Consider the following 15,370-nt stretch of genomic DNA (forward strand, 5'->3'; position numbering starts at 1 on the left):
TGATGGAGAGGTGCTGTTTTATTTTGCTTCTCTTGGTGATAAGGGGTTTATGATTGCTTGTTAATGTACAAGGTTACAAGGGATAAATGTGGAGTAGTCAGTCTCAGTCAATATGAAAACAATCACTAGTTAACATAAGAAAATGCAGATGCTGTGATGTGAGATCTCTAAGACTTGTGACAGTGTTACCAGTTCAGCACTATAGCAGAAAAATGCTTGTTGCAGTCACAGACAGGCTGAAAATAATCTCAAAGAAGTGAAACCTGGGGTACTATGTGTGTTGAGGGGTGGAAGGGAGAGGTGGATCAAAAAATGATTTACTTTGCTAAAAGTATTAAAACAGTAACACAGTGGAAAGCAATCAAAAAAACAATAAACTTTAATCAATATCACTGCAGCAGTGGTTATGTAAGAGCAAGCATGCAGATAAGCGTATGAGGATGGTATCTAGCATAAATGATTACAGTTATAAGTAGACTTAATACAAGAATTCAGTCAGTAAAATAAGTATCTAATTGATAAGATTACTTGTACAGTGCCATAGCATCATATAGTATAATGAGAAATGATAAACAAAAAATAGTTGCAATATGTACATTTGTTGTGCGAGGAATATGAAGGAGAATAAAACACGAGTCATATGAGGGGAAGATGGGAAAGGAAAAAGAGACAGGAAAATTAAATAATATGCAATAAAATAAATAAATACAATAAAAAGTGGGGTTGGGGGGGAGAGGTGAAGTGTACAGCTTCTCCTACTCAAATTCAGGAGATCCAAGAAGTACTACAAATTTTGGGAACATATTTATTGGTAAGCCAGAGAGCACACATCTGGTGACATTCCACGTACATTACCTCAGTGAGCCATCAAACCTCTTACAGTTTGCCTGCGCAGGTTAATCAGACCCTGACATAGGAACTACAGGAGATGCTGGATTGGGGGTAATCCAGTATCCAGTATTTTATTTCTGTTTTAACATGACTTATGACAAAATACAAGCTAATAAAGAAATAAACATATGTTTGACTACACAGTAATAGTATATGCTCCTAAAATCTGAGCAAATGGAGGGAGCAGTGGGGTTGGTAGTTGGGGGGGCCCCACCAAAATGGGGACTGCAATTGCTAAGGATGATGTGTATGTATGGACATGCACATGTGTGTGTACTGTAGGTAGGCCTATGTATAATGTTGTTCTTCTTTTAACTTTTCCTGGTTAGGGGTCACCACAGCAGAACTCCGGTCAGCTAATGATTGATAGTAGATTTTTATGGTGCCAGCCCAACGCCCAACCTTCAACAAAGTCACAACCATTCACGCATGTCTTTTGAACACCACTCGACTACAGGGAGGACATGCAGACTCCACACAGAAAGTGCTCCAGCCAAGAATCGAACAGGAGAACCTCTTGCTGTGAGGCGACAACGCTACCGCTGCACAACCGCAGCTAGTAGGTATACAGAACAAAATAAAAGAATTGTGAATTCAGGTGCACCTTGTCAGCTATGACTAAGCAAGTCATTTAATAATGACATTTTGCATGTGTGTGTGTGTGTGTGTGTGTGTGTGTGTGTGTGTGTGTGTGTGTGTGTGTGTGTGTGTGTGCCTATACTATAGGAAGTATACCGATATAGCAGTATAATACAGAAGCTAGATGAATAAATTGTGAATAAACTTCGGAAGAACAACAGACTTGGGTTTAAAGTGCACTGTCTCAGCTTGTATATGATATCACTAAGCAATTGGCTTAATCTCAGTAGTCTAAGGCTACCTTTTAAAACAGGCAGCTCTATTTAGTTATCTTTAATCAGATTACAAAGAATAAAAATAAACTGAAGTGCAAACAGAAACACAGAAAAGAATGGCTAAATACATATGACATTAATGTTTGTTGTTTCTCTTCTTATTCCTTTCCTTATTTGCCCAGTGTTATTGCTACCTGATAAGAAATGAAACTGAGATAGTGAGCACAGTGCTATAAAAGTACAGATAGTCTTAGAATATGCCAGGTTCCAAATGACGGAAGCACACAGTTAATAATACAGAAAGGTTGCCTTTTTGTAGTCAGGTGGTTGAGACAAGTCATATGTTATAGCTAAAGGGCCCATCATTAAAATTACTTGAATTGTCTGGCAACCAAATTTACCCCACAGGCAAATTCATTAAATATTTAGTTATTTAATTTTTGTTAACTGGGTTAGCTCCTCTAGGCCAAATGCTCCTTCCCATGAAGAAAATCCAATGTATCATCTCTGGGGTATTCACAAATTATCACAATGAACACATTAATGAGAACAAATATGCTTTAGAGGAAAGTACAAGGTAGACTGGCAAAGAAGACAGCTTGGATATAAAACTGAGTCTTTGGAATACTTGCATTTGATGTTTAGATAATATAATATGAGAATCTGAATGTGGAACTATCTGTAAATTGCAAATGGGCCTGCAGACAATCATTTAGGTCACTGAAGCATTCCAGTAAACTTCTGTCTGGGAATTTGGGAAGGAATATGTATAAGGTAACAAACTCACGAAAGAGCATGTGATGGCTATAGGCCTTGCAGAGCATGTATAAAAGCAATGGGCTAAACTTGGCACTTAGTAGAGAAACTAACTGCAATGATATATTGTGAGATAAAGTGACAGAAACACTGCAAGAAGAGCTGTAAGTGAATCCTTGCCACATAAGAAGACCCATGAAAGCCATTGTGATGACAAATGTGGCTATGAATACTATGTAACAAAGCACTTAGAATACACAATATGGAATCGGAACAGAGAAAAGTATACAGGCTGGTGAGTGTGAAACTTAAATATAGGGCGTAAGAAAAGAAAAGTGAGATGGATTCAAATACTTTGGAAAAACAAATAAATGGCAATGTCTGCCTATTTGTAGTGCATTACTGCCTCTGTGCTTTTGGTATGCATTGCACTCTGAAAGATGTATATAACATAGCTAGTTGTTCCAACACTGTTCCTCATTACAACAAAATATTACAATGTGACATCATGACACCAACTTCCTGCTCTGACCATCTAGCTCATGTAGAATGCAAAACTGTGACTTGCATTTAAAAAATAGAAAGACATTTGTACAACTAGAGAGAGCTATTAGGGCTGACAAACACAGACATCTAGATAAAACAAACAAACAAAAAAAAAAACAAAGGACTGCATCTTGAACATGACATGTCCACATACTCAGTACAGAATAAATAGATTGGCTGTTCCCTATTATGTGCACTACAATACACAATTCCTTGTATAAGGAAAAATATGACTTAGGGCAGGAAGGTAGCCAGAAGCAACTGCTAGGTATGTCAAAACAAAGTAGATTTAGAATCTGTCATTGCAGACTGCATTGCAATAGTTAAATACAAAAATAACTGGCTGTCCATTCAGTTTTCTCTATTGCTCTTGATGCATTTTGTCTGGTCCTCTGTAATCAGGTAACCAAGACACGAACGTGAAACAAAAGTCTGATTAAAAACCAAAAATACACATGCAACAGCAAATAGGATTTTGTTAAAAAAAATTTTAATGAACCACTAAGTGCCTGTATCTTAACCAAGACTTCATCAGAGTGTAAAACACTAGCATACTCTTTACAGTCATTACATAATATTATCTGACTGACTGCTAGCATTAACAGCAACATGTTTGAGTTCAATGAATGATTGAGTTCACAAAGTCACTACTATGCTATTCAGCACTGTTGGGAACTTCCAGTAAACACCAGTCAACTCCACGAAACAATAACTTGTAAACTGGTTCATTAAAGCAAAAAGATCCACAGGTCTCTTCTTCAAGCCGTTACAAATTTTTTAAAAAACATTCACAAACATTTGCTAACATTCTTGCTGGTATGGGCAAATTACAAATGCTGTTTGCACATACATCAACTGCAACTAAAAAACTTAACACATCACATACATTTAAAATACATTAAAAAAATGCACATTGTCACCACCATTCTGGCTCTGTAAAATTGAAGTACCTAGTGTTATAAAGTGCAAACGCTATTTCTACATGCAACAACTAGTGCATTCTTGTGATTTATTAGTGTTGTTGACTTTGGTGGAGACTACTGTGTCCCAAGAAGTTCCTAACAATAGAGTAGAAGTAGTGACTTTTGTTTGTATATTGAACAAAAACAGCATATGTTGTTGCCTATCAGGCAGTCACTTTTAAAATACTAATGGACTTTGTTGTGTATCCAGATTTCTGCATGCAACAAGTTTGACTTGAACAATTGAATTTGGTATTATTATGTTGTGTGTAACGGTTGTTTGTGAGTGTTTACTTGTCTCTGCATTACATAATATTAGGCTACCAATTGCTTCCCATAACCAGTTACAAATAGTTAATCTTTAAAGGTAAATGGTCTACTGAAAATAGAAATACAAAACTTGCAGCCAGATTCAGTAAAGTTGAAATGGTCCATGCATGACGCATACATGGTAGCACACTGTTTTGGATTCAGTAAGCTGCTCTACACAGTGGGTAGAGCCGCGCAGAGTCATGCAAACAAAGTAAACACCATGGCATGCAAATTACAGCATAAACAACTGAACTGTATGCTAATCAACCAATCTAAGATGGAGAAGCTATTCAACAAACTATAAAGCAACCATGTAGACTCAGTGCTGGTTTTCCCTGCAAATTCCAATACCTATTGGAATACAGCCACTGAAAGGAGTCTACAGAGAAACAATGTTAGGGGCTGCTGTTGCTTTAATTCATGTGTATGTGCAACAGGCTGAAGTCTATACTGCTGCTGCTGGTAATAGACCAAGACTAAGAAGGTAAAGAACTTTCAGACTCCAGTTAACATCACAATCTACATGACATGGAAATTGTAAAGTGCTACAGGGTGGATAGAGACACACTATAGGAACTCTGTTGTCCTCAACTCAGATCCAGGGCAAACAGAGAGAAACCTGTCCCAGTGGAGACAAAGGTATGAGTAGGACTTAGAATTTTATCTTCAGGTATCTGTCAGAGACCAACAGAGGACATACTGGGGGTGTTACAGACATCGGCATGCAGGTTCCTCCATAAATTCCTGAATGCTATGCTCCAACATGCTAGTGACCACATATGTTCTCCCCGCACTCCTGAGGATAGGGCCAGAAATATGCAGCAGTTCTACTCTGTAGCACACTACCCTGAATTATTGGGTGTCATAGATTACACTCATGTAGAAATTAAGGTGCCACCCAATGGAACAGGGAAGACTCTACATAAATAGAAAGAGCTTCTACTTTATTAACTGTCAAGTCATGTGTAAGGCCATCTTGAATGTGTGTGCTGGCAACCCAGGCAGTTACCATGACTCACATTTCTGGCACACCTCCCAACTATATCAGAAGTTCACTAGGGGGCATATCCCACATGGTCATTTACTGGAGGATGCAGGTTATACACTGGAACCATAGCTGATGACAACCACCAGAAATGCACACACGCTTGCTGAAGAATACCATACTGAGACACATGCTCAAACCAGAAATATCATAGAGTGTGTGTTTGGGCTGCTGAAGTCATGGTTCTGGTGCCTAGATACATCTGGGGGAACTCTGCAGTACAATCCATGTACATGGACTGAAATATTCACAGTATGTGCCACTCTACACAACATCATCCTGAGAAAACAACTTCAGCAGGATCACCAAGGGGAGGGGGCACACATCCCACCACCAATGGCAAGGTCACCACAGCCACAGACAGTTGAGGAGTCAGAAGGGGAACCAACAGCTGTTGTGGGTGTAGCAGATGTAGGTGTGCACAATATTCCCTAACATTGGCTAAGAGACAATGCATAACACACCCACTCACCACCTAAGGGCCTAAAACCTTCCTCCTATGCACATACATATAGTAACATTATAGGTTTATAGGTGAGTACTAGGCTAATGGCCCTAGAGCCAACACAAGCCTAGCCCAAGAATATTCCTAGTCGTCCTGTTGCCAGACGTTGGTTTCCTGTGCCCCTATCGAGCAAGGCTGTTGATATGAACCCTGGGGTGAATTTGCTGTTACCCATCCATGAAGAGGGCTAGTGAAGTGCTCTGCTTGACATGAAAGGGGAGTCTATTCCAGAGTATGGGAAGTCTCTGGGTTAGGAACCTGTCCATCCAGCAGGTTCTATTTATTGCGGTGATGAGGTTGAGGTCTTTGGAGCATGTGGTACGGATGGATTGGGACTTTTTCAGATGAAGCATGTCTAGCAACACTAGGTCAGACATGGCTTTGTATGCCAAGCAGAGATCGCCTCTAAGTAGATGATATGAGACAGAATAAAGCTGGAGTTGTTTGAGTCTGTCTGTATAGGGCATGTGTTTGAGTCCTAGGATCCTGTTTGTGAGGATTTTTTGTGGCCTCTACAGTTTTGTAGGTGTCTAGTGAGGTACATGCCAAATGGGGCATTGTAGTCAATAATGGGTCTAATGAGGGATGAGCAGAGAGGGATTATAACTTCGTTCTTCCTGGATGAAACCTTTTGTAATGAGGTGTGCCACATAGAAGGACTTTCTAACTACAGTGGCAACATGGTTGTCAAAGGAGAGGTGGCTATCTACCTGTGTCCCTAGATCTCTTATCACACTTTGGGAGTTGAGTGGGCAACCATTGATATGGTAGTTCATGGGCACCGTGTTTTTCCAAAAGAGGATCATTGCTGTCTGTGAGGCCGTTTTGTAGGATGTCTACATCAGCTTGAGATTCAATAATAGCTCCCAATTTGCAGTCATCTGTGAATTTGGTTAACCAGAGTCCCTTGGTGTTGGCCTGAACTTCGGAGAAGTAGATACCAAACAGGAGGACCCAGGACAGATCTCTGTGGGACTCCACTTGTAACTGCCCAGTAGTTGGATTTGGAGTCTGCTACTTTCACCGTGTGGGTTCTGTTCATGAGACAGTTGGCAACCAATCTTATGACATAGGGGTTTATGCCTAGGTTAGGGAGTCTGTCAATGACCCCTGAGTGGGGGATGGTGTCAAAGGCCTTGGCTAGATTGAGGTAGGCTGTATGGACTACCTTGCCTTCATTGACCACTGTGGTGACAGATTCAAAGAAGTCTATCAGGTTGAGCAGACATGATCTGCCCTTCACAAACCCAAACTGTGAGGGGTCCAGGGTTTGAAGCTTCCCTATATCTCTATTTATGAGGTCCATAATAATGCGCTCCATGGCCTTACAGATCAGGCTCATCAGGCTGATGGGGTGGTAGTTTTCAGGGTCAGTAGTCACTTCCCCTTTGTGGAGTGGAATAACTGTAGTGGTGTACCATTTGGTGGGAACAAAGCCTGAAGTGAGGCTGTGGTTGAACAAGGCACTCAGGTGTGGTGCCAGTTCCCTTTGTAATTCATGTAGAACACACCCAGTTATATTATCAGGTCCCATGGAAGCTGTATTTTTGGCTTTGGATAGTGTGGCTTCTACCTGTGCAGCCATGATATTAGGGATTTGGCATTCCTTGGGTATTGGGATGGGTCCTTTAGGGGGTGAAGGAGACGTAAAGTTTGCACTAAACCTGTCGGCCAAGATATTGGTTCAGTACACGTGGTGCCATTGTGCATTAGCTCAGAACACATCTGTGTATTGTTATGCAGATTCTTGACATAGCTAAAAAATGCCTTGTGGTTATCTTTAGCATCTGTAGCAATTTTGTTTTCATACCTAGCATTGGAGGATTTGATGAGGGATCTCAGTTTTTTGCTGAGACTTACAAGGGAATTTTTCTAGTCTTGGGACTTTACCCTTTTCTGTAACAGTTTTTTCCTTCTGTTGTAGAGTTTGTTAATGTCAGGGGACCACCAGATTGGTTTCCTTTTTTTTGGAGGACAGGATCTTGGTTCTGTTTGTTATGGCCTGATCCATGCACTTGTATAAATGCTCATACAGCACCTTGGTGTATGATTTAGCAGCCAAACACTCATTCCCCACTTGCATGGTTGACATGACTTTTGACACTTCTGTCTTTAGAAGCTTGAAATTGGCTTTGGAGAAGTTCTTCACTGTGGTTTCCTTCAGGGGGGGGGATTTGAGGGTGGGGTTTGGATATCAACTGTGATTTACGTGGTCAGATTTAACCAGGGAGGAGTTGATTATTGGTGTAGAGCATCAGCCCCCCATGTTTGTAATGACCAGGTTGAGAATGTTTTTACCTTTGGTAGGGGTGAGAATGAGTTGGTCCAGGGTGCTGGAGTTAATGAATTCCAGAAAACATTGGGTGCATGAGTTGAAACAGGAGTAATTTTCCCAGCTATTAGAGGGGTAGTTAAAGTCTTCCAGTTTAACGGTATTAGGTTGAACTTTAATGCTTTCCAGAGTGTTCAAGAATGCAGAGTGTCTTGGGACATTGTGGGAGATCTATAGCAGGCTACAACCTGGATTGCAGTTTTATCCAGTGTTAGTTGCACCTGTAGTATCTCTGATGCATTATGTTGGGCAACTAGTCTGAAGGTGTGTTTATACTTTATGAAGATGGATACACCACTGCCTTTGGGGCATTGGTCCACACCTCCTTTAGGGCTTAGGTCCAGATTTAGGGTCCGAAAGGTGTGATATGCAATGTAGCCTGGTAGTGGTAGGGTACTCTCTGGAGTCTTGAACCAGGTCTCTGTTACTGCACAGAGGTCGATGTTCTCCAGTTTTAGGAGTGACTCCAGCGAGTGTACATTGATGCCGGGCAACTCACACAACCATTACCTCCCCATGTATTGGCTGTGTACTTCTTGCATCAGACAGAGTCAGGCCTGAACTAAAACTGTTGCAACTACTGGATTTACAAGGTAAGTGTTGAACCTGGAGTGTACTGTGCAACAATATGAATGACTGCCATATCCTTGCATGCTGTTACTTGGTAATGTAAGCAAGTAAAGGGTGGGTGATTTGTACAGAAATTACCTTAACATGTGGCAGCAGAGACTTATTTGACTTATACATACATTATTACGTAGTATACCTCAGGCATCAAAGATTCACACAGTCATACCTCTCAAAAGTAGTGATGGTTACTGCATGCCTTCAGTTTAACACCATATATTTGTACTGGAAAATCATTAGAGAAGTTAGGATCATAGGATTATAGGAAGTTACTAGGCTAATAGCCTGAGGGCCTTACAAGCCTATCCAGTTTTTACCCTTGTTACCATTATCAGCACCTATTTCCTCTGCGGGACACAGGTGGAACCCCTGGGGTGAATTTATGGTTACCCATGCAATTGTCCAGATTGTGTTTGAAGAGGGCTAATGAGGTAGTCTGTTTGATGTGAAGTGGAAGTCTATTCCAAAGGTGTGGTAACCCCTGGGAGATAAATCTGTCCCTTCAGCAGGTTCTATTTATGTCATATACCAGGTTTAGGTCTTTAGAGCTAGTAATTAGTGTGCCATGTGACTTGCGGATGTGCAGTATTTCCAATAAATTGGGGTCAGAGTTCACCTTATATGCAAGGCAGAGATCGCCTCTGATTAGTCTGTATGAAAGAGAATAAAGTGATAGTGATTTCAGCCAATCCACATAGGATAGCTGCTGAAGACCTTGAATTTTCTTTGTGAGGAACCTTTGTGGTCTCTCCAGTTGCTGCAGGTCCTTTGGAAAGTACATGCCAAAAAGGGCATTGTACTCAGTTGTTGGCCTAATGAGTGAAGACTACAGGGAGGTGATAACCTTACTTTTTCTTGAGGCAACGCCCTTGGATATAAGGTGAGCCATATAGAATGCTCTTCTTACCACTCTAGAGACATGGTGATCAAAGGCAAGGTTGCTGTCAAACTGAGTGTCCAGATCTCTCACTACTGAGTGCGTTCTTAGGGTATTGCCATTGATGTGGTAATTTGCAGGAACATCGCTCTTGCCGAAAGGGATGATATACATTTTTTTTACACTGAGTTTGAGGCCATGATTTTGGCATCAATCATTTGTTTGCATAAGACCTTCTTGAAGGATGCTGACATTGTTTGGAGAGTCCATGATCGCACCCAGTTTGCAGTCATCTGCAGACTTTGTCAGCCACAGTCCATTGGTTTTAGCTTGTACTTTGGAGAAATAGATTTCAAACAGTAGAGATCCCAGGACTGATTCCTGTGGAACACCAGTGGTAATGGGTCTGCTGTTAGAGGTGGATTCCCCTATTTTCACTGTATGGGTTCTATTAAAGAGGCAGTTCGCAACCTACCTTATGATATAAAGGTTGATGTCTAGCATGTGTGAGTTTGGCAATGATGCCTGAGTGGGGGATAGTGTCAAATGTCTTGGCCATGTCTAGGTAGGCTGTATGTACAGATTTTCCCTCGTCCAGGGACTTTGTGATTGTCTTGAAGAAGCCAACCAGTTTTAACAAGCATGATCTCCCCTTGACAAATCCAAACTGGGTAGGATCTTGTGTTTGGAAGATTACCTATATCTTTGTTGATAAGGTCCATGATGATTCTCTCTAAACATCAATCCTTACATCACTAGGTGGGTTGCAAATTGGCTCACAGACAGGACCCACAGAGTGAAAGTTGTGGATTTTAAGTCAGACTGTCGACCAGTCACGTGTGGAGTCCCACGGGGCTTGATCCTGGGCCCTCTCCTGTTTGGCATCTACTTCTCAGAAGTCCAGGCCAACACAGAAGAACTCTGGCTGACCAAGTTTGCTGATGACTGAAAGCTAGGAGTCCTTATCAACTCCCCAAGTGATGCAGACATCCTACAGAAGAGCCTCTCTGAGACCAATGACTGGTATTGGAACCATGGACTGAAGCTTAATGCCAAAAAATGAGTTATCATCCACGTTGGAAAAAACTCAGTTCCAGTGAATTACCACATTGATGGAAGTCCACTGAACACTGAAGGAGCCATAAGAGATCTGGGCACCCAGGTCAACAGGCACCTCACCTCTGACTACCACATTGCCACTGTGGCCAGAAAGTCCTTCTATGTGGCACATGTTATAACCAAAGGTTTTGCATCCAGGAGGAAAGAGGTCATCATCCCTCCCTATTCATCCCTCATTAGACCAGTCATCAAATATAATGCCCTGACACCTACAACTACTGGAGCGGCCACAAAGGTACCTCACAAAAAGGATCCTAGGGCTCAAACACATGTCCTACATGGACAGGCTCAAGAAACTTCAGCTGTTCTCAGTCTCTTATCATCTACTTAGAGGTGATCTCTACTTGACTTAGCCATGTCTGACCCAGCCCTACTTGAAATGCTACACCTAAAGAAATACCAATCCCCCACACCACATTATCCAGAGATCACAACCTTATTACCAAAATTAACAGAACATGCTGGAGGGACAGGTTCATCTCCCAAAGACTGCCCATACTCTGGAATAAGCTTCCCATTCATGTCAAGAAAAGCACCTCGCTGGCCTCTTCAAGAGAAATCTTGACGAGTGGATGGGTAACAGAAAGTTCACCCCAGGGATCACTCCAGTTGTCCTACTGGATAGGGGCACTGTGAACTAACATCAGGGTGGCACTGTGCCTAGGCAATTTATTTGTGGCTAGGCTTGTAAAGGCTCCAGGGCCATTAGCCTAGTACACACATATAAACCTATGAATCTATGGCCTTGCAGATAAGGTTAATCAGGCTAATAGGCCTGTAGTTCCTCATGTCAGTAGAAGTACTTCCTTTGTGCAGGGGGATAATGGTGGCTGTTTTCCATTCAGCTGTGATGAAGCCAGAGCTTAGACTGTGATTGAAAAGAGTAGCCAACGGTGATGCTAATTTTTGTTTGAGCCCATGAAGAATGCAGCCTGGGATGTTATGAGGTCATGCTGTGTTTTTGGCCCTAGAGAGAGTTTATGACCTGCTCTTTAGAGATAGAAGGTAGGGTACAATTTGTAGGGATGTCATGATGTACATGTGGTGGGGATGGGGAGGGAAGTTTTCTCTGAACCATTATGCTAGCAGGTTAGCTATGTCTATCAGCTCACTGTATGTGTTACCATTAACTACCATTTTGGCACAAATCTGAGCCTTGCCTTTTATGTTATGAATGTAAGCAGAGAATGCCTTATGGTTGTCCTTGGTTGAGGAAGCTAACTTGGATTCATAGTTTGCCTTGGAGGACTTCACAAGATGTCTTATTTGCTTATTGAAGCTGAGGAGGGTGTGTCTCCAGTTTATAGCCCACTCTTTCTTACTCTTGGACAGCAGTTTCTTCCTTTCATTATAAAACCTGTTAATCGTGGTTGTCCACCAGGCAGGTTTGCTTTTCCTTGAAGAGCTTGTTTTGGTCCTAACAGGTTCTCCTGAGTCAATGCAGTTATACAGGTGCTTGTATAGGGTATTGGTGTAGAGCTCAGCATAAATGCCAGTTCTGAATGAGGGGAAAAACTATTTATACCATCTCATAAGAGGTTATTATCTGCTTTGGAGAAGTGTTTTAGTCTAGTTGCTGCTAGGGGAGGGCCAGGTGTGATAGTTACCTCAAAAGAGACTGATTTGTGGTCATATCTCACCAGGGATGAACTCACAATGGGGGAGCTACAGTGGTCTCCCATATTTGTAAGCATCAGGTCCAGGATGTTGGTACCCCTGGTGGGGGTGTCAGCCAGCTGGTCCAGGGCTTTGGAGTTGACAAAGCTGAGGAACCTTTGGGCAGGTGAGTTTGAGCATGAATAATTCACCCAGTCAATGCTAGAGTAGTTAAAGTCATCCAAAACCATGGTGTTAGGATGTATAGTGATAGACTCAAGTTGATCCAAATAGGCAAAATGAGTGTCCTGATTCATAGAAGGGGTTCTATACCTGGCAATGACTTGAATAGGTGTCCTACCAACAATTAATTGCACCTGAAGTATCCCTACGGAATCATACTGTTTAACCAATCTGGAGGTATATTTATCCTTGACGAATATTGATATACGGCCTCCTTTAGTTTTCTTGCTTTCAGTTTATGGTCTGAATGTGTGGAAGGAGGTCTAACCTGATATGGCTTTTGTGCTCTCCACAGCCTTGAACCAGGTCTCTGTGACTGCACAAATGTCTGTGTCCTCCAGGGTGAGGACTGCTTCCAGTGAGTGCAGTTTCATGTTAAGACTCCTAGCATTTAGCAACATGACCTTGAGGTTGTTTTTGGTTGGTATTTTTATGTAGGGAGTTTTGTCCTTGTGACACTGTCCAAAAAAGTCACTATGGGGGTGGCAAGAGCCTTAGCCAGTAGCTGAAGTCCCAGGGCAACAGATCAAAACCATCTCTGCAAAGCATAGAGGTCTGTCGATCATGTCATCCCAGGCTGACAAATACGGGATCCCCTTAGAATGTCACTGAAAACTAAGCAATTATTGAAGTCACTCATTTTCTGTTTGTATTGAGGCATCATTCTAAGTGAAGGCAAAATGCTGCTTAAGGCTAAGGACATACCTGCCTTAGGCACATAGTCTGAGAGCTCAGTCATGTCTCTCTTCATATAGTCTAAAGAGATACATCTCAAGTTGTTCACACCAATATGGACTATGACAGAGTCATAACAGTACCTGTTGTTAAGAGACTTGGGTGCATGTGTGATATGCCGGATCCTGGCACCTTTCAGACAGATGACTATAACTTTCTTCTTATCCAGCCAGGTGAGAGGGACATCTGTGTCTCACAATGGAGTCTCCTATGACTAATATGTTAGGTTTAGTGTTTAGTCTTATGAGCTTGACAGGTGAGACACATTTCAGTTTCAGACTTCACAATCCTCACAAGATCATTAACAATAATGATGGAAAAAAGTTTGATGCTATCAACTGTCTAACTTTCTAAGACCAATATAAGTCTAAGGTGCAATTACCAATTCAACATCACAAATGCAGATATACTAAGCACTATATCAGTTATGCACCCTGAGCATCAGACACAAAGTTTATATATCCCTGAATCCAAAATATAAAAAAACAGGAATATGGCACAGTTATCATCACTTGCACAGGGTGTTGTGAGGGTGGGGGGAATAGGCCGACACAAAAGATTGGTGAGTGCATGTGAGTAAGAAAGAGAAGCAGGCAGACATTCAGATAAAGTAACAAATGACCAGTGAGACAAAATGAGTTTTAAGCTTCATGGCTGAGCCATGTAACTGTTGTGTGTGTGTCTGTATGAGTCTCCAGGTGACACTGGTGTGTGAGTGTCTACATGAACACAGCCAAGTTCTGTGCTAGCTCTATGTCTTGGTATGTCAGACAGATGTGAGTCATGCGTGGTAGAAGTGGCAGTTCATCATTGTCATACCTGACCATGAGAACTGGCTTTGCCAGGAGTTGCACTGTTATGTCCATGCCCATGGTCAGATGCACTGCTGCTACCTGAACATGTCTGATGTCTGCTGGATGAGCTTCCTTCACAAGGATGCCCAACACCATGACCCCATGGCTTGCCACATCTGAGTGTGGATAGCTCAACCACTGATGTAGCAGTTGAAGTACTGCCACTATGGGAGCATGATCGGGCATGGCCTTGTTGGCTAACAGCAGATAATGTGGCTGACCTGCACCCACAAGGATGCCATCCCCCTCCCAGCAAATGTCCCATCACAGACACTGTCTGCTCCAACATGTCATTCATCCAGTCCATTGAGTCAGCAACACGGTGAAGGCAGTCATGCATGCCAGCCTGTGCAAAATCTACAACCCTAAGGATTTCTGTGGAGGACCTAAGGGAACATGCCTGTGCCTCCATGGTGGTCTTAAACATACATTGAGTGGCATGGGAAGAGACACCTTGATCAGGTGGAGGATGGACATCAGTTCTCCACCAAACTCCCCCAACAACCCTCCTGCATGACACCTCACCCACACTTTGGCTACAGCCAGAGGCAACAGGCACCGAAGCCACAGTAATCACACTTCTCGGCTCAATTGTCTCAGCCTCCACCTGTCTAATATCTGAAGGCTCACTGGAATGAGTAGGTGTATGCCTACTGGCTGTGTCTGATGAAATTTCAGGGGATGGCTGTATGTCAACCTGAGTGTCAGATTCAACTTCTGCACCCCCTGACTGTGCCTCTGTTTGGCCACCATCATCATGAGAGTCTGCTGATACTCTGACATCAAGTGGTAGAAGTCCCACACTTTCACTATCAGGATCACCTGTGATAATAACAAACACAGGGAAAAAAGTAATACGTACACTAGTATAGTCAAATATATGCTAATGAACTAACAGTGGTGTCACTATTACTGACAGCACAGAAATGCACACAACAGCACTGACATCAATCTCACACACTAAAATATTTCTTTGAACTGACAAAAATGTTTTACTTACCATGTGCAGATGATGGTATGCTCCCTATGATGGATTGTCCTGGAAGAATTTAAGCAAATGGTAAGGATAACATCATCACAATTAACAATAGCACAGGGAGTAAAACCTTTTGCCCT

The sequence above is a fragment of the Protopterus annectens genome, chromosome 8.part0 (assembly GCF_019279795.1).
Source record: "Protopterus annectens isolate FY-2018-M chromosome 8.part0, PAN1.0, whole genome shotgun sequence".
Taxonomy (NCBI): Eukaryota; Metazoa; Chordata; order Ceratodontiformes; family Protopteridae; genus Protopterus; species Protopterus annectens.